Here is a 24,422-nt window from a genome sequence, read left to right as displayed (position 1 = left end):
TTGATGACTCAGTAGTGCGGCCCCTGAGCATATGACAGCAATGGTAGCACCTGGAAGCCCATAAGAGGTAGCCAGGTACCCTGCCTTGTCCTCCTGAGCCAGGATCTGCAACTCGCCAAGAGGTACTTCTTAGCCACTCTCGACAGAAGTCACTTTTGTATAGCATATCAATAATTGTAGGTAGCAGCTATAAACAGTGATCCCTTTGCTTGGTGATGAGATTTACCAAAACCCCAGCAGGGCCTCTCTACCCTAAGCATAGTAAATGGATGGAGTATGGAAAATTCACCTCCTCAGTGCATTTTAATTGTGATTTGGGGCCAAATTCAACCATGCTCAGGGTTTACGCCCAGCTCTGTGCTCAAGGTTCAATACTAGCAGTACTTGGAGGACCATATGTAGTGCCAGATATCTAACCAGTCTTCCACCTGCATGGCATCTTACCCGTTGTATTACTATTATTCTGGCCCAACAGTGAAACTTTTATTAACACTGATTTTAAGTGCTGTGCTTTACAATACTGTTACTAGTAGGGTTTTATGGCTATAATGTGTCAACATCACACTCTCCACTATAATGCCTACTTCCCTCCCCACTGTTGTCTCAGATGTCTCTTCATCTTAACTCCCCACCCACCCCAGTTCAGCCTACCACTTCTCAGGTTCTGTTGCCTTTGGGCAATTGTTATTCTCTTACTATGTGTCTCTTTCTATGGCACAGATGAGAGAGATTGTTCTGTACCTGTTCTTCAACCTCTGGATAACTTCTTTCAACATAATACAACCCCCACCTATCCACTAGGCAATAAACAGCTTGGTTTTCTCTATTCTTATAGTCCAGAATTCCATTATATTTATATCCCATTATTTCCTTATCCAATCATCTCTTGATTGATTCCAGTGGGATCACCTTAGCCAGAGTGTTGTTGTGGAATGAAGATTTTGAAGGTGATACTCCCATACATAGGAACATTGAAGTAAAGAATCACATGTCCTCTGGAGGCTTAGAGATGCCATAAAAGATATATTTCTCATTGTCTTGAAACACTCCTTAATATATTTTGTTTAGAGTTTTGTAATTATTTATTTTTAAAATAAGTTTAGAATCAAAGTGAAGATAGAGTGATTAATTGACGGCCTGACCAGGAAGTATAGTATCTCCCCTAGGAATTGACAACAGGCACATAAAGCATGACTCCTAAGATTCTTGAAGCAGCATTCACTAGGAAGGGCAGGTTGGTACCAGCAACCAGCAACCTTGATTTCTTGGTCCTCTCACATGCTAACTGTGGTTCATTTCTGGCCCAGATCATTTACTAAAGTTTTATGCTTATGCATCATAAGTGTAAATCTGTAAGTATAAATCTTAAGTTTAAAAGATTTTACAGCTTCTTAGAGGAACAAATTCCTTCAAAATGAAATAATTTATCCAATAATTATCATTTAAATGGAAAAAAATTTAAATCAATAAAAGAAATAAACCAAATGCTTGATATAATATTGAATGATGGAAAATAAAGTACTTTCTAAAATTTTTAACTATTTAAAACTATTTCAAAGTATTTAAACAAATTTCAAAATCCTTAAAATTTAAACAATCTTTATATTTAATGAAATGTATAGCTAGAGAAGGAAATTTTCATAAATATTCAAAGACTACTCTCCACACGCTTGGACAAGCTTCACACATGAAAGAACTGGCAGAGGAACCCAGGTGTGTGGGACCTGGGGCTGAGACCTCCAAGTCTGCTGGATCGGGACTGGTCCTCCTCCAACCAGATCCCCTAGCTAGACAGTTACACCCACCAATTGCCTCCGGTGCCCAAGTAATCCCATCAATGGCCAAGATTCAGAGACTATAAAGCCAAGCTCCCGGAAGAGAACAACACAGAGTCTCCTTCCTCTGCACCTGACTGTCCTCACCAGGGCCCCTGAAAGTGGACAGTTTGAGTTTCCCTTCCCACCCCAAGCAGAACCCCAACAGCTGAAGACCACTGGAACCCAACCACAGCCATGCTTAAGACCACTTTCCACACACTCAGATGAGCCTCATGCATGAAAGAACTGCAGAGGAACCCAGGTATGCGGGACCTGGGCCTGAGACCTCCAAGCCTGCTCAGATTGGGACTGAGCCTCCTCCACCCAGATCCCTCATCTTCCAGTAGCTTGGCAGTCACACCCACAAACTGCCCCTGGTGATGTGTAATATCATTAACGGTGATGTCCAGAGACTATAAAACCAAGTTCCTGGAAGCGACCTCTAGTTTTCACTCTAAGGAGAACCTGGTAGGCTACCAAGAGAATCCTGCCCATGTGGCAGAGTCTGGCAAGCTCCCTGTGGTATATTTGATATACCAAAACCCAGTAACAATGATGGGTTTCATTTCCCTGACCCTGAAAGAGCCTCCAATGAGGCACTTGCTAAAATCTCAGGGCTAGGACAAATGGAGACGTTACTGATGCCTGCTCGAGGAAATTGATGAACAGTGGGATGGCAGTGATACAGTGATTCAAAGCTTTGTGATATCAATCAGTTATTACTATGAAAAAAGAGTCACTGTCACTGTCATCCCATTGTTCATCAATTTGCTTGAGCGAGCCCAGTAACATCTCCATTGGAGATTTTGTTGTTACTGTGTTTGGCATATCCAATACCTCACGGGTATCTCGCCAGGCTCTGCCATGCGAGCAAGATACTCTAGGTAGCTTGCCGGGCTCTCTGAGAGGGGCAGAGGAATCGAACTCGGGTCAGCCATGTTGGCTGCGTGCAAGGCAAACGCCCTACCACTGTGCTATCACTCCAGCCCAATGAAAAAAGAGTATATGCTTTAACTTTTCTGAGGCTGGAACAATTGCAGGTAGGGCATTTGCCTTGCTTGCAGCCAACCAGGGTTCGATTCCAAGCATCCTATTTGGTCCCCTGAGCACCACCAGAAGTAATTCCTGAGTTCAGAGCCAGGAGTAACCCCTGAGCATCGCTGGGTGTGACCAAAAAAGAAAATAAATAAATAAATAAATAAATACTAATCTTTCCTAAATAATATACATAGGCACATTCTATCATCTACAAAATCAAGTGACAGTACTTTTGATAGAATACATCTTGACAATGCTTCACTTCCGCCCTCAGATTCTCATTTTTGTAGATATTGCCTTGCATCTTTTTTTTAAACTGATCTTTGTTATACTCTTCTTTGTAATCCCTAATTTTCATAGGCAGTTAAAATTGTCTTGGCTTGTTTTTAAATATAAAATCAGTAAGATAATACTGTAAGTTTTATGACTTTTTTGAGATCTAGCTTAGTAAACATGAAGAGCTAAAGTTAACTCATTCTCACTTTGATTATGATTTTTATTTATAATCTTGATTATCTCTTCTCTCTCTATCTGAAATTCAAGAGTTGGTGCTCAGATTTCTTTTTTTTAACAGTGAAAAGTGCTGTGAGTATTCTTGTACAACTGCCAAGAGTCATCTTGCCATTGTATTTTTACTTTTCCCTTATACATCAATTGTCTGATTTCCCCAATGTGGACAGTTCATCTAATGACACAGCAGCCATGCACTAATATATCAGTGACATTTTTCAATTGTTAAGTTGAACAAATGTTCAAGATGCACAGAAGTGATGATGAGTGTGCTATTAATATGTGGCTTCATTAATATCTGTGAGAGGAATCTAGATATTTGGAAGCAAAGCATATCAAAGGATGATAGACATGTTGTTTTTCATAGAGTTTTGTTGATATGCAGACCATTAGCCTGGTTATAAAATAGTTGCCTGTAAAAAACAGTGTCTCTGAGATGAGTCTATTACAATGTTGGCACTGATGACTGCAAATTGCTGAATCAAGGTTTAATTCTGGAGGCCTTCATCCACCTGGGTAGCCAGGATAAGACCCGGCATGCGGGGTCCCCAGAACCATTTGAGTCCTTGCTTTGAACCTTCAGTTCATCAATGCCTACTTGTACCTATTAAATAAACACACCATGCACAATTTTTTTTTGGTGCCTGATATTTGGGGTAGTTGAAAGACAGGCTCTAAATAAATTTCTTTTAATGGAATCTATTTAATGACATACTTATACCCCAAAGTTAGGGAATACTCAACAATAATCAGAATCCCCTGAGTATCCTTGTGTTAAATGTCAGCATTTCTGTGTACTGTAAAGACATTTCACTAAATACTCATTGTACTATAGTGAAATGATTGATAATTTATGTTATCATCAGTGGTACTTAACCTATGGCTCCCTTGGCAGTGATGAATCTCTAGTGATAGCATACCAGGTAGGGCATTTGCCTTGAAAGTGGCCGATCTGGGTTCGATTCCTCTGCCCCTCTCGGAGAGCCCGGCAAGATACCGAGAGTATTTTGCCCACATGGTAAAGCCTGGCAAGCTTCCCGTTACATATTCAATATGCCAAAAACAGTAACAAGAAGTCTCACAATGGAGATGTTACTGGTGCCCACTCGAGAAAATCGATGGGTAATGGGAGAACAGTGACAGTGACAGTAATAAACATTACCATTCACTTTCACTCTTAATCCAAAATTAGGTGACTGATGAATGATCTCTGCCATTTTACCAGTACAATGTTGGGGTCAGTCTTCTCTATGGTTACTTGTCCTGAGCTCTCTTGAGCCTTGGTCCCTTATTCTTGACCTCTTTCTCAATTCTGGAAAGTGAATCGGTAGTAGTGGCTTGACCTTTACCTCATTCAAGTTCCACTTTTACAAAGTTTTCCTTATGAGTGAATACATTTGACTTAGTTTAGATAAGTTTGCTTGAGTTTGGGATCTGGTGGAAGAAAGATATGCTGAAAGAGAATAATAATAATAATAATAATTATATAAAGCTGTTTATTCACTTACTACTTCCCTTTTCTTCTCCTAACATTCCTATAGTTGCTAGTACTATATATAGAAGTAATGTATAAAGATGAATCATTTTTTCAAATAGAGCCAGCCATTTAGAAATTCTTTTATAAATTATCCTCTTTGGAATACATTTTTAAAAATGGTAAAAAGAAAGTTATAGAATAAACAGTTCTTTACATTGTAGTCACTGTCACTGTCACTGTCCTCCTGTTGTTCATAGATTTGCTTGAGCAGGCCGAGTAACATTGTGAGACTTGTTACTGTGTTTGGCATATCGAATATGTCACGGATAACTTTCCAGGCTTTGCCCTGTGGGCAAGATAATCTCGGTGGCTTGCTGGGCTCTCTGTGAGGAGTGGAGGAATCAAACTCAGGTCGGCTGGGTTGGCCACGTGCAAGGCAAATGCCCTACAACTGTGCTATCACTCCAGCACCTTTCTCTTAGCTAACTGAATTTAATTGAACATGACCATAATCAGAGGTGCCCTCATTGTCACTAAAGTAGGTCCAATATACTGAATACTTGGCAGAAGGGTGGCTGTTCATAATTGTTCCTGATTTTTCCATCAATCCAGAAGTTCACAATCATCAGTCCTTCTGATTCACATGACTACTCTAACAACTATTGGCTTGATAGTTTCTTAAAAAAATTATTGTTTAATCCAAACATCCAGCCTGGTTCAAATAAGAAGAAATTATTTCTCTTTAATGATTGTTCTGGCTTTATTTTTAGTGAAACAAGATAAGTTTTTATTGCACAAAACTTACTTAGAAATATGCAAAGAAGGGCTAGAGTAATAGTACAGAAGATAAAGCTTTGCATGTGGTCAACCTGGTTTAGATTCCTGCATCGCAAATGGTCCCCCAGCACCACCTAGACTAATTCCTCAGTGCAGAGCCATGACTGGCCCCTGAGCATAACCCCTGAGTGATCCCTGAGCATAACCATCCCTCCCCCCAAAATAAGAAAATTGAAAGGGGGGGAAAAGTTAAAGATTACATGTTCAAAAGGAAACATGAACTTGAAAGATGAAGCAAGCAAGGATACATAGAGATAAACAAGCGAGATAAGTGTTCAATAGAGAACACAGACTTGAAGAGCTAACCTTTTTTTTTTTTTTGCTTTTTGGGTCACACCCGGCGATGCGCAGGGGTTACTCCTGGCTCTGCACTCAGGAGTTTCTCCTGGCGGTGCTCGGGGGACCATATGGGATACTGGGAATTGAACCCAGGTCGGCCGCGTGCAAGTCAAACGCCCTACCCTCTGTGCTATCTCTCCAGCCCTGAAGAGCTAACCTTTGACTATTTTAAAATAGTATGTCATTCAGATCGGAATCCATAAGGTACATTGAAGACAAAGTCGGCAAAACCCTCCATGACATTGAAGCTAATGGTGTCTTCAAAGATGTCACGCCACTGGCTAAGCAACTGAAAACAGAGATAGACAAATGAGACTATCTTAAATTAAGAAGCTTCTGCACCTCAAAAGAAACAGTGACCAAAATACAAAGACAGTCCACAGAATGGGAAAGTGTATTCGCCATATACACATCTGACAAGGGGTTGATATCAAGGATATACAAAGTACTGGTTGAACTCCCCAAGAAGAAAACATCCAACCCTATCAGAAAATGGGACGACGAAATAAACAGAAAGTTCCTCAAAGATGAAATTCGAATAGCTAAAAGACACATGAGAAAATGCTCTACATCATTAATCATCAGGGAGGTGCAGATCAAAACAACAATGAGATATCATTTCACACCGCAGAGACTGGCCCACATCCACAAGAACAAAAGCAACCGGTGCTGGCTCATACGTGGCGAGAAAGGGACCCTCCTTCACTGCCGGTGGGAATGCCGACTGGTTCAGCCCTGGAAAACAGTATGGACGATACTCAAAATTCTAGAAATTGAGCTCCCATTTGACCCAGCACTTCCACTCCCGGAACTATACCCCGGAGAGGCAAAAAAGTATAGTCGAAGCGACATCTGCAGTTGTCTGTTCATTGCAGCACTGTTTACAATAGATAGAATCTGGAAAAAACCTGAGTGCCCAAGAACAGATGACGTGTTAAAGAAGCTTTGGTACATCTACACAATGGAATACTATGTAGCTGTCAGAAAGGATGAAGTCATGAAATTTACATACAAGTACTACATGGAAAGTATCATGCTAAGCGAAATGAGTCAGAAAGAGAGGGATAGATATAGGAAGATTGCATTCATCTGGGGAACATAAAGTAACAAAATAGGAGACTAACACCCAAGAATAGCCGAGATAAGTACCAGGAGGATTACTCCATGGCTTTGAGGACAGCCGCACACGCTAGGGGAAAAGGTAGCTCAGATAGAGAAGGGAGCACCAAATAAAGGATGTTGGGAGGTTCCTCTCAGGATGGGAAATGCGTGATGAGAGTAGACTATAGTCCGAACAAGATTGCCACTCAATGTCTCTTTTGCAAACCGCAGCACTCAAAAGGAGAGAGATAACAAAAGGGAATGCCCTGCCACAGAGGTAGGGTGGGATGGAGGGAAGGGAAGTGGGTGGGATACTGGGACTGGTGGTGGTGGAGAATGGGCACTGGTGGAGGGATGGGTATTCAAACATTGTATAACTGAAACCAAAGCACAAAAATTTGTAAGTCTGCAACTGTACCTCATTGTGTTTCACTAATAAAAATTTAAGGAAAAAAATAGTATGTCATGTAAAATTTCCACAAACCAAAATAAAAGAAAGACTAAAATTTGAGCTCTTATTGAAAATACATAGGAGGAAACTGGGAAAACTAATGTTTCTTCTCCTCTTCTGATTTCTTGACTGAAATCCCTTATAAATATAAGAAAAATAAACAATTTTATTAATTTGTTTACTATTTATTTACTCCTTTATATAAGAAGTCAGAGTAACTCCCAAGAATGCATAAGCTACTAGCTTAAATACCATTTCCAGCTGAAGACAAAAAGAAACATTCAGGGACAAAGACAAGGATAGGCAAACACTGTGATCAGGAAAAATAACACAATAAACAAGGATAAAATCCTAATGCACATTTAATTTGCTGCCTACTCCAATGCTCATGGCAGAGCCTGGCAAGCTCCCAGTGGTGTATTCAATATGCCAAAAAACAGTAACAACAAGTCTCACAATGGAGATGTTACTAGTGCCTGCTCCAGCAAATTAATGAAGGAACAATGGGAGTACAGTGCTACAGTGCTAGTCCAGTGTTGATTTTCTAGGTATTTATTGATCTTTGTAGTATAGAAAGTGAGACACCCTGGTAATTGGAGAATTCCATTTTATATGCAAATTTCGCCTACAAAAATTTCACCTACAAAATTTTGTATCTTTTGTTTTTTAAGAATAATCAGCTGAAGATAATGCTTGTGCTCAAAGGGATGAGCACATGCTTTGTGAACATTGCTTTGCATACAGAAGACCTCAGTTTTGATCCTTGGTACCTCATGGTCCCCCAAATACTTCCAGGAAGAGAACCTGAGCACCAAGCTGCTCTGGGCAATGTCTGTTGTTATCTAAAAGCAAGGGAAAAAACAAACAACAGAAAAGGAAAAAAAGAAAAGAATAAGGTAACCCTTGTTTGTTCTTTGCTGTTGCTTTTATTTTTTTGGACCACTCCCTGAGTTGCTCAGGGTTTACTCCTGAGCACCGAGGATTCACTCCTGTCAGATTTGGGGGACCTTATGGAATGTTGGGAAGCAAAGATGTGGTGTCGGAGCTCATTTGTCACCACATCTCCTTTCTTGAGATGTGTACTTTCATGCTTTCCTGTCTAATGCTCAGATGTGTATAGGGGCTCTCTCTGCCCTTGGAGAAGCCCAGGTTCTCTCTTGAGCATAATACTATCCACTTGCTCCCACTTTCTCTTCCTCTTTCCCTTCAAAACCTCCAAATAAAATCTGTTTTACTTCCAAATTTTTTTTGGAAGTAAAAAACAAAATTGGGGAAGTAACAAAAATTTTTTTTGGAAGTAAAATCTGAATATTGTCATGGTGGCGGGATTGTAAGCCAGTAGAGCACTTGCAGGCAGCCACCCTGGGTTCAATCCCCAGCACCCAGGAACGATGCATCCTGAGCATAGAGCCAGGAGTAAGTTCTGAGTACTGCTGAGTGTGGCCTGAAAACAAAACAAAGCAAAACAACAAACAAAAACCTAAATATTTTGAAATAATGTGTCTCATTCATGTTTGCTTACCAAAAATAGGACAGTCAGTTAAATTAGTGCTATGTGATAATAGCCTACACTGCTACAGTGTTGGATTCTTCAGGACTCTTCCTCTGTGTCGGAGATTTAGCTTGTTTGTTTGGGTGGCCATATTCAGCAGTGCTCAGAGTTTACTTTTGGCTCTGTCTTCAGGAGTCAGGGGACAATATGTGGTGCCTGGGGTTGAACCCGGGTCAGCCGCATGCAAGGCAAGTGTCCAACGGCACTATACTGGCCCTCTTCACGGAAGATTTGTGCGGACGTGGTTCAGTGAGATTAATTCTTGCCAACAACCCCTAGAAGGGTGGAGAGAACAGATGGATGAACAGCGGAGTAGGCTGACTGGTGGTACGTTTGTAATGACTCAGTGATCCTATATGAGATATTGGTGCTGGGAATCCCTTCCAGGGAGTCCCAGATGAGGAAATGTGTCTAGGTCACGATTGTATCCATTGTCCCTTTGAACATTGGTTATCTCTGGGAAGAGCATTACCTTAGGAGATTCAATTCCCTTTAGCCAGGGAAAGTTTTACCCAAAGGCAATAAAGAATGGAGTGGTACTGGGGTCAGTACAAATGTTCGTTTGTTCTCCCAGTCACTGCCTGTCACAAACGCGTTTTGCAACAACTGCTTCTTTGTAGGTACAGCAACCATATCTTTGGCCCCTCCAGATGTTTTTTAATTTTGTTTTGGGGCCACACCGGGAAATGCTCAGGGCTTACTCCTGGCTTTGAGTTTTACAAATCACGCCTTATGGTCCTCTGGAGATCATACAGGCTGAAACCTGGTCAGCCTTGTGCAAGGCAAATGCTCACCTGCTGTACTATTGCTCCAGTCCCATGATTGTTTCTTTGTAATCATTGTAATAGTCCTTTTCCTAAATGCCCATTCCTTTACATTCTAAACTTGCAGTGTACAAGAAGCTGTGATTAATAGAGGTAAACTCAGGGCAGCGTGTGGCAATTCTCAAAATTCTGTTAACCCTCAGCAGGGGATGGATGAAGGTTTAAATTCCATCTTGCTGTGATTTTTATTTTAAAGCATCTCCTTTCTTATCATTATTAAAAGAACAGGGATATTGGCCTGTGGTTCTCTTTCTTTGTGATATCTCTGTCTGCTTTTGGTATCAGGGTGATGTTTGCTTCATAGAAACTGTTTGGAAGTGTTTATAATTGTACAATTTCCTTAAAAAGCTTTAAAATGATTGGGATTATGTCCTCTTTAAAGATTTGGAAAAATTCACCAGTGAATCTACCTGGGCCAGGACTTCTGTTTTTGGGGAGAAATTTTTTATTACCGTTTCAATTTCCTAGATGGTGATAGGTCCGTTTAGATAGTCCAGGTATTATTGGTTCAGTCTCAGAAGGCTATAGGAATCCAGGAGTTTATCCATTTCCTCAAGGATTTCTTGTATCATGGTATGAAGATTCTCAACGTAATCCCTGATGATCCTTTGAATTTCTGTAGTTTCTGTTGTAATATCCCCTTTTCATTTCTGGTTCTATTTATTCGGTTTTTCTCTCTTCCTTTTTTGTGAGTCTTGCTACAGATTTATAGATCTTGTTTATTTTCTCAGAGAACCAGCTCTTATTTTCATTGACCTTTTGGATTGTTTTTTGGACATCCAACTCACTAATTTCTGCTCTAAGTTTTATTATTTCCTTACTCCTGCTTTGGGCTCTTTTTGTTGGTCCTTCTCCAAGCTCTTAAGCTGTGAGGTTAGGTTACTTAGGTGGATTCTCTCTTCCTTCCTGAGGAATCCTTGTAGAGCTATAAAATGTCCTCTTTATACACCTTTTTCTGTATCCTATAAGTTCTGGTAATTCGTGTCTTCATTTTCCTTCATTTCCAGGAATCTTTTGATTTTCTCTTTGATTTTCTTTCTAAGCAACTCATTCTTCAGCAGTGAGCAGCTTAATTTCCAGGTGTTTGATTTTATTTTCTGTTTATGTGTTTTATTCCCTTATATATTCAGTGCATCGTGGTCTTTGAAGAACTGATTCCAGCTCTATCTTCTTAGTTTTATGGAGGTATGTTTTTTGGCCCAGCTTGTGGTCAGTCTTAGTCCTATGCTCACTTGAAATGAATGTGTATTCAGCTTTTTGAGGATGAAGTGTCTTGTATATATCTACTAAGTGAGCTCCTTTCTTTTATTTATTCATCAAATAAAGCATGTCCTTGTTAAGATTGAGTCTAGCTGACTATCAAGAGGTGACAAATCAGTGTTGAAATCGCCACTAGTATTGTGTTGCAATCTGTGTCTTCCTTCAAGTCTGTGAGTAGTTCTTTTAAGTATTTCACTGGTCCCTCATTAGGAGCATATACATTCAGGAGTGTAAGTTGTTCCTGATGTGCAGATCTCTTGATCAATATGAAATGAACTTCTCTTTCTCTTGTGAACTTTCTTCAGTCTGAAATCAATGTGGTCTGATACCAAAATGGCCAGCCCAGCTTTTATGAGAGAGGTGTTTGCCTGAAGAATTGTTTCCAGCCATTGACTTTGAATCTGTGTTTGCTCTGACTGTTCAAATGTGTTTCTTGCAGACAGCAGAATATTGGGTTCAATTTTTGATCCATCCCTTGCCACTCTGTGTCTTTTAATTGGTGCATTTAGCCCATTGATGTTAAGAGAGATTATTATTATCATGGGGTATTGTATCATCATTCTGCTGAATTTTGGTTTATTTGAGGGGTTTTTCTTGTCTTGTTCGTGCAACCATGGTTTAGAGTTTATGAAGTTCCTGAGTTGTGGTTTGTCTGTGAAACTGTGTGTTGTTCCTTCCACTATGAATGAGTCTAGCTGGGTAAAGTATTTTTGGTGAGGAATTTATTTAATTGAGTTTTTTCACTATATCCCATCACTGTCTTAAGTCAGCTGTACATCTTAAGGATGCACTTTTATAAGCAATTTCTTGCTTTGATCTTGCTGCATTCAGAATTTTATGTCTGTTTAAGGTGTTTGTCATTCTGATCAGGATGTGTCTTGGAATACTTTTATCTGGATTTCATCTAGCTGGTACCCTTTGGGACTCCTGAATCTGGTTGCATGTGCTCTTCAGCTCTGGGAACATATTAGCAATGATGTCTTTGACAGTTTCTTTTTCATCAGGGTTTTCTTCCTGTCCCTGGGACTCTAATGATTCGTATGTTATTCCTCTTGGCTTCATTCCGATTTTCTCTTCACAGTTGTTGGTTCATTATGAGACTCTTTTCCATTTTCTGTTGTTGTCTGGAGATTCTCTGCATCACCTTGAAACTCACTGATTCTGTTCCTTAGAACCTGTTACTCTGATGTTGAGGCCTTCCAATGAGTTTTTCAATTCACATACCAGGTTTTTCAGATCTGTCATTTCTGTTTGTAATTTTGTTTGTATTTTCCACATTTCTGCTCTCAGATTCTCTTGTATTGTTTTGGTGGTGTGTTTAATTTAGCTCCCTAATCGTCTTCAGTAGCTCCCTTCTAAGTTCCTCATCAGAGAGGTTGTCTAGTGCATTATTACTGATTTGATTTTCTAGACTAGTCTCTTCACTAACTAAGCTTGGTGGGCTTCTGTGTTGCTTTACCATTGTGACCTGTGCAGTTTAGACTTTCAAGCTTACTGTTACTATTGTGTTTTTGGTGTAATATTAATTGAGGTGGGGCTAATAAATTATTGGCCTAATGTGTTTTTGGTGTTTGGGCTGCTCTAGTGAAAGTTTAACATAAGAGGGTAATTTATTGTTCATATGTGATGTGGAGGGGAGAATATCTTGAGGTTGGATTTTTATTTGGATTTCATCTAGCTGGTATCCTTTGGGACATTCCCACCAAACCTGTACCTGGGTTGGGGGAGATGAGCGAGTCCTTGAAAGTTGGCTGCTATTGCTATTTCTTTGTTGGTTTACTTTTACTTCTGATTTTTCTACCCACAAGTTTTGCTTTTCAACCAAGCCACATTGATACTAATCAAGTATTTGTCTTTCCATATATATAAAAATAGAATTTTATGTAAATCACTAGACTGATAGGCACACATATTAATGCATACACATGCCTCCACATTTTATACTGTTAGCAAGAATGAAATTGTTAAAGCTTATTTTTCATTTTGATTTTCTGACAGAAACATCTCACTTCAGTGATTTAATTCTATGTCAGAGTAGCTTTAAAACTTTCCATTATGAAAGTATAGTATTATGTATTTGGTCATTTCCTAGTGAGGGCATTTGCTTTATTCTTGCTTTTTGATTACTAAAAGCAGACATTTGTGGGGCCAGAGTGCTAGTACAGCAGGTAGGGCATTTGTCTTGCAGATGACTGACCCTGATTTGATCCTCAACACTGCATATGGTCCCCCCAAGCCCTGCCATGAGCACTGCTGGGTGTGATTGCAACTCCCACTTGCCAAATAAAAGAGAAGCATTTGCACAGGTACATATATTTTTGCTTAGAATTTTCACTGATATAATTCCTGAATATAACATTTTAGTCAAATGTTTTATATAGTTTCAGAAATTATTAAACGGTTTTGGTGCTTTCCCAAAATCATAACATTATACTTTCACTAAAATATGAGAGATACCTCTCTTCTCCTATAAGCTAACTCTTTTTTTATTTTCCATCTCTTAGTTCCTTGCCAGCTAAGTCAACTTGACTAATTTCTTACTGTTATTTCCTGCTTATGTGACTACAGGTAAATTAAAGTAACTCCAAATATTTGTTATTTATTTCAATTTTTAATTTTTTTTATTTGAAGAACAGTTAGTTACAAAGTTGTTCCTCACTGTGTTTCAGTCATACTATGTGCCAACACCCATCCTTCTGTCCTCCACAAGTGTACATTTCCTACCACCAATGTCCCCAGCTTCCCTCCTATCTCTTAACCTCCCCTGTTCAACCAGCCTGCCTCTATGGCAGGAACTTTGTTCCTGTCTCTGTGTCTCTGGTCTATCTGTCTCTGTCTTTCTGTCTCTGCCAGTCTCTGTCTCTCTCTCTCTCTATGTTTTTCTGTCTGTTTCTCTCTCTCTTTCTCTCTCTCTCTCTCTCTCTCTCTTTCACGCTCTCTCTCCTTTTGGGCATTGGTTTGCTATAGAGGAACTGAGAGGTTATCATGTTTGTTCCTTTTCCCATTTTCAGCCAGCAGTTCTCATCCAGAGTGATCATTGTCATGGTGATCCCTTTATCCCATATGCCTTCTCTCCCAGCAATTGAGGCAGGCTTGCAACTATGGTCCAGTCTTCCTGGCCCTTGTTTCTACTCTCCTTGGGTATTAGTCTTTCACTATATTTTTTAATATTCCAAACATGAGTGCAATCATTTACTTTTCTTAAGTTTTTAAATTTTATTTTCATCAGGTTGTTCACATTAATTGATTACATTCAATATTTCAACACCAACTTAAATCATATGTTTTATGGCACTTATATACCCTGTCCTGTTTTGAAACCAGGGTTGCTTACAGCTTGCCCTGGGTCCATCCAGTCCCTTCATCAGGACCCTGCTTTGGGGTGCTAGGAACGAAAGGCAGCCAGGGCTTAAGTTGAGGTAAATATTACAGATGTCTGGGAGTAAATATTATTTGGACTCAATTATCTCCCAAGTTACAAAAACACAGAATTAACTGTCTTCCTGTGTCAACACAAAAAGGACATTGCTGTAAAGTAAACCATGCAAAGGACATAAGGGAAAGAGAAAAACAATATTTCACTTACAAATACAAAATCCAGAGTCCTTAGCAGGATCTGACCTTACAAGTCACAGGGTTTAATTTGGGGATATAGGTGATTAAAAGATAGGGAAGCAGAGCACAGAGAATAAGTTAAAGATTAACATAGAGGAATGGGAGTGCCTCAGGAGCACTGTGATGGGCGTAACTCAAAAAACCTAAACTCCTTGGCCAAGGGAGAAAGGATGAACCAATGTTATCCTACAAATAGGCATTTAATCTCTGACTGAGCCAAGGTTGGCATCTCTAAAATTAACAAACAATTGAATCCATTAACATTTATAATCACACCAAAAGAAGCTAAATTTTCTTTACCTGTGGTTTACATAACATTATGATGGAAGTTTAGCACAATTATTTTAAAAGTTCAGAAAATAATTTTATTTATAAGGTGAATGATAGTTATGATATCTTTAAAATAATGAAATGCATTAGCTTAATCCTTGTTAGTTTTGAGAAGACACATTTTTAGCTGTCTTGTTGAATTATACACACATATATTTTAAACAGTTTCAAGTCATAATTTTCCTCTCTCTTGTCATAGCTGGGCTAGAGAGAGTAGGATACTTGCCTTGCACTTGGCTGACCGGGGTTCAATTCCTCCATCCCTCTCAGAGAGTTCGGCAAACTACCAAGAGTATAACACCCACACGGCAACGCCGGGAAAGCTACCCATGGTGAATTTGATATGCCAAACACAGTAACAACAAGTCTCACAATGGAGACGTCACTGGTGCCCGCTCGAGCAAATTGATGAATAACCGAAGATAGTGCTTTAGTGCTACGGGGCTTGTCAGAGCTGCTATTTCCCTTTGGGGGGCTGCTGGTTTTGGATGTATTTTTGTAACTATGGGTAGATATTTGACTATTTTCCAAGGAGAATCCATTTGTGTATAGAATAACTTCTAAAGTTATGACATTATTGAACTTTGGGGATTATCTTGCATTTTAAAGCCCATTAATATGTAAATCTAGGCACACTCATGACATGTTATTTCACAAATGTTAAATGTGAAAGTAATATATTACGCGACCATTGTCATGGGTTTTATATTTAAATAGTAGAATTTAAATTTTTTTATATATGGAAAAATCTGATAATGTGAAGTTCCTTTTAGACCCTAGGAATGGAATTGAGTTGTCTGAGATTCACTAAGTTAAATCTTGGTTTGTGTAAATTCGAAATCCTCATGCAATATGATCTGAATACGATAGATTTTACTGATTCTCATGGGTACACAACACCTATTCTCTCATTACATATCATATTAATGGAATTTTCTGAAATCTGAGAGTGGAGCTTTGCAGAAATGTTTTATTGTTCCAATTTTTAAGCATTTAAACTTCAACATTTGTTATTTTTTATGAAAGAACTAAGGACAAATTTTTATTGATACTTGCTGATTACCTTTGCAGTTAAGTACATTTAAAGAAAATTTACAAAAAATAACACCAGCACTTTTTCTTAAACCTCCAGGGTATTTTTTCTCAACCCATATTTTCTCCCAATCCTTACAATCTCCTTCCCTCTGATAACCACAGTTTGTGTCAAAGTGCATCAGTTTGTACATTTTTTAATTTTATGATTTTTACATTAAAAACATGATTTACAAAGTTATTGATAGTTGAGTTGCTTGTCCATTCATTTTATTTAATCATTGTATCTCTGTATCAGTCATCCAGTTGTTCATCGATTTACTCAAACGGGCACCAGTAACACCTCCATTCATCCTAGGCCTGAGATTTTAGCAGCCTTTCCTTTCCCAACATATTGGAGGCTCTTTCGGGGTCAGGGGAACGAGACCCATTATTTTTACTATTTTTGGCATATCGAATACTCCATGGCTAGATTGCCAGGCTCTGCTGTGTGGGCGGGATTCTCTCAGTACTTTGCCAGGCTCTCCGAGTGAACATACTCCTAGACATTTTCCATAATTACCACACTATATTTGACTGGGTTCAGACAGTAGGCAACAAATACTGTCTGAACCCAATCAAATATAGTGTGGTAATTATGGAAAATGTCTAGTAGTATGTTCACGCAGCTGTGAACCTTGGCCCAAGCATGTGGAAAATGACCTGGAGCGTGGTGGTGGTTGGGTCGTGGAGGTCGACTGCCTGGGCTGAGTCCCTTATTTCTTTTATAAGTTTTATTATTCTGTTTGCCTTTCTTCTGATGTACTCCCACCTTCAGTGGTAACTTTCACTGTCTTTAATTTTTTGTTTGTGTTTTGGGCCACAAACTGTGCCAGGGATCAAACTCAGGTCAGCCACATGCAAGATAAACAACTTTCCTGTTGTACTATTACTCCAGGCCACTTTAATGGATGTAGTTAGATGTAGTTATTATGGTGCAGATATGCTTTACAAATGTTTCTTCCAGTCTGACAATTCAGCTATCTTTCTTAAAGGTGGTAAAGCATCACTTAATCACTTAACTTCCCATTAGTCGTCGATTTGCTCGAGCGGGCGCCAGTAACGTCTCCATTTGTCTTCACTCCCATTCCTTCCCATTCCAGTTGTCGCATGACGTACTCGAGGGTGGCACTGAAGAGTTTCGGTGAAATGGTATCACCCTGCTGAACCCCTCTCTTGACGTCATGATCACGTTCCTCTAGAATTGTGAGATCCTGGTAGTGAATCCACAATACAGTTCACGGAGGATCCTGCTGTATTGACTTTGAACACCCTGTTTGACTAGGGCCTCGAGGACTGATTCTGTCTCTACAGAATCAAAGGCCTTCTTTAAATTGATGAATGTTAGAAAGAGTTAAACTCCTGAGAAACCTCAGTGATCTTGGTTATCATGTGGATATGGTTGATTGTGCTAAATCCTTTTCGAAAAACCAGCTTGTTCACATGGTTGTCCTTCATCTAGTGTTCTGCCAATCCTATTCAGGATAACTCAAGTGAACAGCTTGTAGACGACAGACAACAGGCAGATTAGGTGATAGTTGCCAATATTGTGGATGTCTTCCTTCTTGTACAGTAGTACAGTCCTGCTGTTTTTCCATTGGGATGGAAACTTGCATTCACACAGGTAGCGTGTGAAGAGCCAAGCCAGTGTATTGATGAGTACTGACGGCAGGTTCTTCAGGTGTTCAGGACTGACCTTGTCTGAGCCAGGTGCGTTTCACTTTTTTACCAATGAAATAACATGTTGGATTTCAGAAGGGAGAACGTTGGGAATGACATATCCATCCTGCTGAATTTGGTATGTGGGCAGGTGGACGTGGCTATCAAAGAGATCCGAGCAGAAGTCCTGGATAATCTTCTCCATTGCCCTTCTGGAAGATGTGATAGATCCATCAGGACATTGGAGGGCAATCATCTTGGTCTTGTAGTTGGCGAAAGACAGACTGGCATTGCAAATGCTTTTCCTGGCTTCTGCCACATCTGCCAGCAGTGCTGCTCTTCTCTCTTTGAGGTCTTCCTTTATCGATTCTCTGCACTGCTTTGCGAGCTTGGATGTTTGCGGTTGCCTGAGGCTTGTGCCAAGCCACATTGAAGAATGAGCTCAAGAGTTTTTGAAGACAGGCATCTTTTTGTGGCTATCTCTCGCTTGGCATTCCTCGCACAATCATCCAGGTGCTGAACCAGTCAATCATATTCCTTGTCAATGTTGTCAATGATGGCATCTTCCCATGTTTCTGCAATAGTGCCAAAGAGCTCCTTGTTGGTGGTCGTTCTGGTAGTTCTCGTCTTAAACTTTGTAGCTTTTTCTCCCTCCTCTGTGAAGTAGAATTTTGCACAAAGGAGACGGTGGATCGATCCCGTTTGGAATTTTGGGACAATAGTGACATTAGTCAGGCAAAACCATCGATTGAATATGATGTGGTCAGTTTCATTGTGGAACTGTCCTCTAGGAGACTACCATGTCCAACGTTTAGATTTAGCCTTTTGGAATTGCGAGTTATCATGGATGGTCTTGGTCAACATGATGAACTCGGACTGTTTCTCACCCTGTTCGTTCCATTCAAGGCCATGGGTCCTGATGTGGAGTTTTTTGGCTGATCTTCTTGGTCCTATCTTGGCATTAATATCACCAACAATGATCTTTTAGAAGGTGTGGTCTTCTTTATAGGACTTCTCCAGCTCCATGTAGAACTTCTCAATTTCTCCTTCATCATAATTGGATGTTGGTGCGTAGCAACAAAGATAGATACTGCCAGCAGTGAGCCACATCTGTTCACGTGTAATTTTCCGATTTGGGTTCTTGGGCATTCTAATGAATCAATGTTTATGGCTAAGTTCATATTGACAAGGACACCAACACCACCAACACCTCTTTTGTCCATGTTCTGAGGAATAGTTCTTCCCCAGTGTCGAAAACAGCGTGATGTGATTGATGCCTTCTTGTCTCGGTCAGACCAATGATGTCATACTTGATCTTTCGTGCTTGCACCATCAGGTCCTCAATGTATGCATCCAATGCCGGCATACATGCATTGAAACTACAGTCATTTTTGTCCTTCTTCGTTTTGGCAGCCTAGGTCGGCCCCGAGATTTTATGAGGCTCTCCTTCCTCATCCTTTTTAATGCTACCGTATTGGTGGCTTTTTCAGGGTCAGGAGAATGAGACCCATTATATTACTGATAGAGGAGTTGAATTTTATAAGTTTGGTTTTGAGACCACACTCAGCAGTGTTCAGGGCTTACTCCTGGTTCTGTGTTCAGGGATCAATCCTGGCAGGCCTCAGGGGATTATAAGGTTTGTTGGGTATCAAATCTTGACTGTCTGCATGCAAGCCAATTACCCTCCCTGCTGTACTATTGCTTCATCTCCAAAGAACTAAATTCAAACTTTTCCATTCCTGTAAATCTGTAAATGTGTCAGGAAGCATAAAATTAAGATTTAATGACTTGAAAAAATAGTTACAGCTGCATTGTCAACAGGATTCGTGATCTTTTGGGTTATACTAGGAACATTTCTTAGATCTCAAGCCCATGTTGGAATCAGAAATTAGAAATCAAGGAAAAATCAAAAAGGTGGTTTGAAGAACAGGGGAAGAACATGGATTTACTTGGTTAATTGGACAATAAACACTGTATGTAGTATTAAGATAGAAATGGCTTTCAGACAGTCTACTGAAAATATATGATCATATTTTACTTGGGGATAACAGTTTTACTAGAAACAAATTCTTACAGGTTGACTTTTAACTCGATAGGTTTGTAAACAGCCCATATCATTTTCAGGTTTTTAGTTGGCAAACATACCAATGAAACTGCTGGACTGCATTACACTATAATCTAATCATCCAGGGTCTGCCCCAATGTGGTTAACTAATAACCTGAACATAAATTAAGCTTAGATAATAATGTTTTTAGTTAAATAAATGAATAAAGTTATTTTCTGTTTTTTGGAAAGTAGCAAAGTTTATTGGAAAGTAGAAGAGAAAGGAAAAGTAACTCCCCATGTGGAGAAGAACTTACTATAGGACAAAGTTCGATGTGTTTCTTTTGTGACTCATTTCCCCTGATTGACCAAGTCCTAAGCCCTCTTAACTGAAGCAAGCATCTCTGTGCATTGCTGAGTACCAGTGACCATCTGTGCATCTAATGGAGTCCAGGAGCATGGGAAGAAGGGAATGTAGTCATTGCCTTTGACTTAATTTTCGCAATTGAAATATGAATGGACATAGCGTATGCCACATCTGAATAGAAGCTCCAGTTGCCATATCAAGTGTTGTGTTTCCCCATAAAAGAGAGAGGGCCTTGTTTCCTCCAAGGTTGATTAACTCTTACAGCATAAAGGATGAAGATTTGCATGGTTTGTGGTCAGTGTGAGAAACTGACCTTAATTATTTGTTGAAATGTGGGATTGTTTGCCTCCAAGAAGCTAACAAAAAAATGTCTAGATGAGTGGTTTGGGGCACTACTCTTTACTGGTTTATTATGACTGATGCAACATTCACTTTTCATTTACTCTAAGTTCCTTCATCATGGGACAGTTGGTGGCAATGTCTAAACTAATCCAGACTAAACTTCATGATCATTTTCCAGTCTATCACTTTGAGAAAAAACATTATATCATAGACAAAATTAACATAAAATGACTTCTTTTGGATAAACTAACATTAGTTTTTTAAAAATAATACTTATTGGCAGAGTACACTATGGCATTTGGAAAATATGGAAAATATAAAAATGTCAAAATAAAAAATAAGCATACTTTGTTAATCCAAAAATTTAGTTTAATATTTAAGAGCCTCTCCTTCAGATTTAACTCTATTTTTATAAATGTTTAAGTATGAACACACTAAAAATATGTATATGTACAAGTGTATGTATACTCACATATAAATAGGTACATCGTTTTGAAATACTTTACATCTTGTTCAACAAATTTTCATGTTTTATTATAACTTAGATTACTTCTTTTAAAAAATTGATAATATATTCTTCCAAATAATCTTTAAGATTATTATAGGGAGTAACAGTACACAGAAATAAGGAAAATTATATTTCTAACATAAAAGTTTATAAAATATCTTATGTTACAAACTCTCCAGATATTAGTGAAGTGGATTGAAATAAATACAAGATTGAAATAAGCCCTATGTCCTGTCACTGTAAATAGTTCATTTTATGATTGTTTAGGACAAATCATGAAAATTCCATTTTTATGAGGCCCTTGGAGTAGTCTCTTTCACCTAGATCTGCCTGAGATGTGGAATTTCACACATTTTCTGGATTTCCTCATTCTGGGGAAATGGCTCACACATCCTTCCTTGAATGTATTCTTACCTTTTTCCCCCTTTCTAGTGAGAGAGAAAAACATACCTCTATATTTCTCTCTATTTCTTTCTCCATCTCTTTATCTCTCCCTCCCTTCACATCTCTCTAAAGTTTTTCAATAAAAACTTTTTCTTTTCCAAAAAAAAGGCTGTTCCACATTCTAATGTAAAATAATTGGACTCTCTATTCTTGTTACCTCTTTGCCCCTTCATTATTTCATTTCTTCTTTGTCTATAATTTTCACATTTTTATAAACCGGGTGGGGGTTAATAGCCACACCCAATTGTGCTCCAGGCTTACTCCTGACTCTGTGGATGCTGTTTGGCTGGACTCAGGGCAACAATTTGAGGTGCTGAGGATGGAACCCGGGCCAACCATGTGCAAGGAAAGCAGTCTATTCACTGTTCTATCTCTCCTGTCACATGTCTGTAATTTTCAAATGTAACTGAATGATAGTGTCAAGAAATGAGCCTTTTTACTGCCATACAAGAAATGACAGCAGATAGTGACTGCCAAATGCTACAGTCTTGGCAGAGGGCATGCAGACTATAATACTGCAAGTTGAACATTGTAAATTAGGTTATAAAATATATAAGTAAATGATAGATTATATTTGCCTAGATATGAGAACCCTCTAATCACCAAATTCATTGATCAACTTGTCATTAAACCAGCATGAACTGTACCCTCCTCCTAGCTAACAATGGTCAATCTATGAATCGAAGTGCATTGCCTAATTGCATAATGTGCACCCCTTTCCCCACAATCTTGCATCTAGCGTTTCTTACTGTCTCTCTCCAAGAGACTCCATCCCTCCTTCCAGATGGTGATTTCTTTTGTCCAAGCAGCTAAATGTGCTGCACAGACTTTGGGTGAGCTCACTGTGCCTTTGCAGGATGATCCAAGAAGTGCATTATATTTTCAAGCATGTGTCCTGTTTAGAGGCAAAATCTGAAGAGTTTATAGGAATTTATTTTAACTTATTTTTTTACTTTCAGGTTCTGCACTAAATGATGGATAGTGGCATTCTGTGTCCATATCTACTAGAGGGAGTCACCTGAGTATGACAGTAGATGATAATGCAACTTCCATAGCACATTACCTACATGGGCAGATTCATTTTGGTGACACATACTATTTGGGAGGTAAGTGAAAGGAACAGGTAATCCGGCTTATTTTAAGACAACAAACATTCTTTGTGGGGTTGGGGCTGGATCACACCCAGCTGTGCTCAGGGTTTGCTCCTGGTTCTGTGCTCAGGGATCACTCCTGGAGGGTTCATGGACCACAATATGGGAATGCATGGGATTGAACATGCCTCTAACATGTGCAAGGCAAGCACCCTACCCACTGTACTATTGCTTTGGCTCCAAGACAACAAATATTTTAAAATAAAGTTAAAAATGAATATTTTTAATTATGCTATGGTCAGTGGCAATCTTGAGGGGACAAAGTTGAAAAAATCATGACCCAAAGTGCATATTTACTAGGTGGCCTTGTTTAAATATGCACAAAGAAAGAAATTTGACACTAGTGTTTTGCAATACCTTTATATCACAGTTATCTGGAAAGCTTCCAAAAGGTTGGTGCCTGCCTCTGTTTCACAAGCTGCTAATGTCTCAGGTCATGAGGTCTGTTCAACAGGTTCCTTACTGTTTTCTAGATCATTCTCTGTGCAGACAGCATTGGAAGGCATTGTTCTCCTCTCTAGTCTTGACTGCTTTTCTGTAAGTTCCTAAAGCCAATCCTCTCCAGATGCTCTGTGTTAATCATGCTGCCATATGTCAGGATTATTCTCCTTTACTCTGTTGGTTCTTCTTCTACCTGGAGCTTTATGACTCAGTAGTGCGGCCCCTGAGCATATGACAGCAATGGTAGCACCTGGAAGCCCATAAGAGGTAGCCAGGTACCCCACCTTGTCCTGCTGAGCCAGGATCTGCAACTTGCCAAGAACTACTTCTTAGCCACTCTCGACAGAAGTCACTTTTGCATGGCATATCAATAGTTGTAGGTAGCAGCTATAAACAGTGATCCCTTTGCTTGGTGATGAGATTTACCAAAACCCCAGCAGGGCCTCTCTACCCTAAGCATAGTAAATGGATGGAGCATGGAAAATTCACCTCCTCAGTGCATTTTAATTGTGATTTGGGGCCAAATTCAACCATGCTCAGGGTTTACGCCCAGCTCTGTGCTCAAGGTTCAATACTAGCAGTACTTGGAGGACCATATGTAGTGCCAGATATCTCACCAGTTGTCCACCTGAATGGCATCTTACCCCTTGTATTACTATCATTCTGGCCCAAGAGTGAATCTTTTATTAACACTGATTTTAAGTGCTGTGCTTTACAATACTGTTACTAGTAGGGTTTTATGGCTATAATGTGTCAACATCACACTCTCCACTATAATGCCTACTTCCCTCCCCACTGTTGTCTCAGATGTCTCTTCATCTTAACTCCTCACCCACCCCAGTTCAGCCTACCACTTCTCAGGTTCTGTTGCCTTGGGCAATTGTTATTCTCTTACTATGTGTCGCTTTCTATGGCACAGATGAGAGAGATTGTTCTGTACCTGTTCTTCAACCTCTGGATAACTTCATTCAACATAATACAACCCCCACCCATCCACTAGGCAATAAACAGCTTGGTTTTCTCTATTCTTATAGTACAAAATTACATTATATTTATATCCCATTATTTCCTTATCCAATCATCACTTGATTGATTCCAGTGGGATCACCTTAGCCAGAGTGTTGTTGTGGAATGAAGATTTTGAAGGTGATACTCCCATACATAGGAACATTGAAGTAAAGAATCACATGTCCTCTGGAAGCTTAGAGATGCCATACAAGATATATTTCTCATTGTCTTGAAAG

General features: G+C 39.4%; 1 pseudogene; it reads left to right on the top strand.

Moving 5' to 3' along the window:
- LOC130034974 (contactin-associated protein-like 3) overlaps positions 1-24,422 on the top strand; it is a 183,344-nt pseudogene that overhangs the window by 54,697 nt on the left and 104,225 nt on the right.

This window comes from Sorex fumeus, unplaced genomic scaffold, assembly GCF_029834395.1.
Source record: "Sorex fumeus unplaced genomic scaffold, SorFum_2.1 ptg000063l, whole genome shotgun sequence".
In the NCBI taxonomy this organism is placed as follows: Eukaryota; Metazoa; Chordata; class Mammalia; order Eulipotyphla; family Soricidae; genus Sorex; species Sorex fumeus.
The sequence above is the reverse complement of the archived record's forward strand: the minus strand, read 5'-3'. Positions and strand labels throughout refer to the sequence as shown.